We start from the raw sequence: 5,000 nt of genomic DNA on the forward strand, positions 1-5,000 counted from the left end.
TCTCTCTTTCTCTCTCTCTTTCTCTCTCTCTCTCTCTCTCTCTCTCTCTCTCTCTCTCTCTCTCTCTCTCTCTCTCTCTCTCTCTCTCTCTCTCTCTCTCTCTCTATCTATCTATCTATCTCCCTCTCTCTCTCTATCTATCTATCTATCTATCTATCTGTCTCTATCTATCCACTATACGAAAAAATGAAAATGAAATATACAGAGAAGGAGGAAGAAGAAGGAAGAAGAGGAAGAGAAGAAAAATATTACAAAGAGGAGAAGAAACAGATGATAAAGAGGAGGATGAAGAAGAAAAGAAAGAAGAGTAAGGAGACGAAGAACAGAAGGAATGTTAGGAAGATCAAAAATTGAAGGAATATTAGGAAGATCAAAAAAACACAAAGAAAGGAAGAATGTCTAAAGATCCAGGAATGTTACTCTTCGTGCAGACTTCGGGTCCAAGCAAGCACAGTCTCTCCCTCTCGGCGTAGTGATCGTAAAGACAGGAGATCATAGACTGTTCGAGGTTGTTTATGAGCAGAGCCACAAAAACGCGTATGACTACTCAAGGTCAAGACTCCCCACCCCCACCCAACCACCCCGTCCCCTCTTCTACCTCATCTCCCTCTCCCCCCCTTCCCTTCTCTCCCTCTCCTCCCCGTCCTACCTGTCCCTCCTCCCTTCTCTCCCTCTCCCCCCCTCCCTTCTCTCCTTCTCCTCCCCGTCCTACCTGTCCCTCTCCCCCTCCCTTCTCTCCTTCCTCCTCCTCCCTTCTCTCCCTCTCTCCTCCCCTGTCCTACCTGTCCCTCTCCCCTCCCTTCTCTCCCTCTCCTCCCTGTCCTACCTGTCCCTCTCCCCCCTCCCTTCTCTCCCTCTCCTCCCTCCTTTCTCTCCCTCTCCTCCCCGTCCTACCTGTCCCTCTCCCCCTCCCTTCTCTCCCTCCTTCCCTCCCTTCTCTCCCTCTCCCTCCTCTCTTCTCTCCCTCTCCCCCTCCCTTCCTCTCCCTCTCCCTCCCTTCTATCCCTCTCTCCCTCCCTTCTCTCCCTTTCCTCCCTCCCTTCCCTCCCTCCCTCCTCCCTTCTCTCCCTCTCCTCCCTGTCCTACCTGTCCCTCTCCCCCTCCCTTCTCTCCCTCTCCTCCCTCCCTTCTCTCCCTCTCCTCCCTGTCCTACCTGTCCCTCTCCCCCTCCCTTCTCTCCCTCTCCTCCCTCCCTTCTCTCCCTCTCCCTTCCCTCCCTTCTCTCCCTCTCCCCCTCCCTTCTCTCCCTCTCCCCCTCCCTTCTCTCCCTCTCCCCCTCCCTTCTCTCTCCCTCTCTCCCCTCCCTTCTCTCCCTCTCCCTCCCTCCCTTCTCTCCCTCTCCCTCCCTTCTCTCCCTCTCCTCCCTGTCCTACCTGTCCCTCTCTCTCTCCCTTCTTCCTTGTTTTGTTCCTTCTCCTTACCTCCTTCTTACCCCCCTCCCTGTTCTCCTATCCCCCTTTCTACCTGTTCCTCTCCCCTCCTCAGCCCGTTCCCTTCCTCCTTCCACCTGCTCCCTCCCCTCCCCCTCTCCCCCTTCCTACCTGCTCCCTGTCTCCCCCTCCCTACCTACCTCCTCCCTCTCCCCCTTCCTACCTACCTCCCTCTCTCCCTCCCTAACTCCCTCCTTCTCTCCTTTCCTACCTGTTCCCTTCCTCCTTCCACCTGCCACCCCACCCCCCACGCTTCGCCTGTCTGTCTCCTACTCCCCTGTACCTCCTCCACCCTCCTCCCTCACTCCTACTCTCCTCCTCTTCCTCCTTCTCTCCTTTCATCCTCCTTCCACACTGCGTCTCTCTTTCTCTCCCTCCACCCCTTCTGACTTCCCTCTTTACTTCTTTCCTCTATTCTCTTCATCACTCCTTATCACCCTCTCCATTTCTGTCTCTCCCTCTTCCTGCTTTCCTGTCCCTCTATCTCCCCTTTTCCTCTTCTTCTTCTCCCTCCTTCTCCTTCTTTTCCACCGCTGTCGCTTTTACTCTCAGTTCATTTATCCCTCTTTTCCTATCTCCATGTCTTCTTCGTCTCCTCTCCCTCCATCTCTCCACCCTCTTTATCTCTCTCTCCTCCTCTTCCTCCAACTCTCTCTCCCACACCTTTCCTCCACATCTTCTCTCACCATCTTTCTTCTCCTTCACCTTTGTCTTCTCTCCATCGTTATGTTATTTGTACTTCCTTCTCCCTCTTTCTTGTCTTTTGCTAGTTGGCCTTCTTTGTCTCTCTCTTTTTTGTCTTTTTATCTTGTCTTTCACTTCCTTCATGGAGATTTTTGTTGATGTTATATTTTTGTTTTTGTATTTTCCTTTTTTTATTCTTTTTCTTTTCTTTTCTTTAATTTGATTTTGCTCTTCCCATTTTCGTCTTGTTTAACCCTTATGTTTTCTTTTTTCTTTCTACTTGTTTCCTCACTCGCTCCTTCCTTTTTTTTCTTTTTCTTTTTCTCTCCTGATTTTCCATTTCCTTACGTTTCTTTCTCTCACTTTCCATCTCCACTTTTCTCTTCTCCTTCTTCCTTCTATTCCAGTTACACTTTTTTATCTTTCTTTTTGTCTTTTTTCTTTTCTTTTTGTTTCTTTTTTATTCTACTTCCTCGTCGACTACAGACACTAAGCATTTACTTCCCATTTTTTCTTATTCCTCTTTATCGTTATTCGTTTTATATATTATTTTGTGTGAAATTACAGCGTTTATTTTTTTTAGTATATTTTTTTGTTATTTCTTGTTCATTTCCTTCTTTAGGCAATTTGTTATTATCTTTTATTGTTTGCTTGTTTTTGTGTTATCGAAAATGTGTGTGTGTGTGTGTGTGTGTGTGTGAGCGTGTGTGTGTGTCTGTGTTTGTACATGTGTGTGTTTGTGCATGTGTGTGTGTGCGTGTGCTTGTGCATGTGTGCGTGCATGTGTGTGTACTTGTCTGTATGTGTGTATGTGCGCTTGTGTGTGTGCATGTGCGTGTGTGTGTGTATGCGTGTGTGCGTATATGAATATCTACAAAATCACACACAGTGACAGACAAAACACAAACGTTGCCTCCATATCCGGCAGCCTTATAGTAATGTACATTCCGACTACAAAAACGCCACTGATGCATACCGGATTCACACGCATTCGTCACATCCACAGAAAAACAGCTGAATATGATCAAACGTATGGGTACATATACTGTATATATATGTCTTGCTTGTTTATAGATACAATAGGTATGAGTGCCTTAGTACATGTAGTATATATATGTAGTTTAGGAAACAGAAACGTAAATTTTTGATAAACTTTGTCATCGGGGAACTTGGCTAAAATCTCCACTTTGGGACATCCATTGTTATTATATTCGTTTTTCTTCTTCTTTTTTCTGATTCTCTACGTATCTCGTAATTTTGGTTCGTTAGCGTTACGGTATGCTAATTGATGCTGTAGATAAGACTGCCTTTTATGTATTCTATAGTTGGTGTGTGCTAATTTGCATATACATATACATACGCATACACAGAGAGAAGGAGAGAGGGAGGGAGAGAGAGAGAGAGGAGAGTGAGTGAAGAGAGGGAGGGAGGGAGGGAGAGAGAGAGAGAGAGAGAGAGAGAGAGAGAGAGAGAGAGAGAGAGAGAGAGAGAGAGAGAGAGAGAGAGAGAGAGAGAGAGAGAGAGAGAGAGAGAGAGGGGGGATAAGGAAAGAGAGAGAGAGAGAGAGAGAGAGAGAGAGAGAGAGAGAGAGAGAGAGAGAGAGAGAGAGAGAGAGGGATAAGGAATGAGAGAGAAGGAGAGAGATAGAGAGAGAGAGAGGGGGGGTAAGGAATGAAAGAGAAGGAGAGAGAGAGAGAGAGAGAGAGAGAGAGAGAGAGAGAGAGAGAGAGAGAGAGAGAGAGAGAGAGAGAGAGAAAGAGAGAAAGAGAGAGAGAGAGAGAAAGAGAAAGAGAGTGAAAGAGAGAGAGAAAGAAAGAAAGAAAGAGAAAAAGAGTGAGAGAGAAGGAGAGTGAGTAAAGAGAGAGAGAGAGAGAGAGAAGGAGAACGAGTGAAGAGAGAGAGAGAACGAAATAGAGAGAACGAGAGCGAAATAGAGAAAATCAGAGAGAGAGCTAGAGAGAGAAAGGGGGTCAGAAAGTGTGAAAAAAACACACACGCAACCTGAAGACAGAAGGGAAAAGAGAGATATAGGGAGAAAAGGGGAATCCCCATACTCACGGGAGGCGACCAATGGGTACAGAAGCATCGCCAGGAACCCATAGACTGACCTGGGAGTTCCCCGACGACTGAAAACAGGCTCTCGCTCCCACGTTCACAGAACACGTCTTCAGGCTTACACGAATACGCACGCAAACGCACACACACACGCACGTGGATATGCGTACATCTTCAGACTTATAAACCTCACACACACACGTATACGCAAATACACGCATACACATATATACGAAAACACACACACGCACACACACCTATATACGAAAACACACACACACACACACATATACGAAAACACACGCACACACACATATACGAAAACACACACACACACACACACACACACACACACACACACACACACACACACACGTACCTGTACATATACGCACATACATATACATAAACGCACACATACACACGCACGTATATATGCGTCAATCTCAGATTTATGCACACATACACATTCATATGCAAACGCACACACACACGCACGTGGGTATGCGTACATCCTCAGACTTATAAACCTCAAACACACGTATACGAAAATACACACACACACCCAGACACACGTACCTGTAGATATACACACATGCATATACGCAAACGCACACATGCACACGCACGTATATATGCGTCAATTTCAGATTTATGTACACACAGACACACACATATGTAAACGCACACACACACACACACATATAAATGCAAACGCACACACACACACGCACACATAAATATGCAGACGCACGCACACATACACACACACATATATGCAAACGCACACACACACATATATATACATGCAAACACACACACACACATAAA

This window comes from Penaeus vannamei, chromosome 12 (assembly GCF_042767895.1).
Source record: "Penaeus vannamei isolate JL-2024 chromosome 12, ASM4276789v1, whole genome shotgun sequence".
In the NCBI taxonomy this organism is placed as follows: domain Eukaryota; kingdom Metazoa; phylum Arthropoda; class Malacostraca; order Decapoda; family Penaeidae; genus Penaeus; species Penaeus vannamei.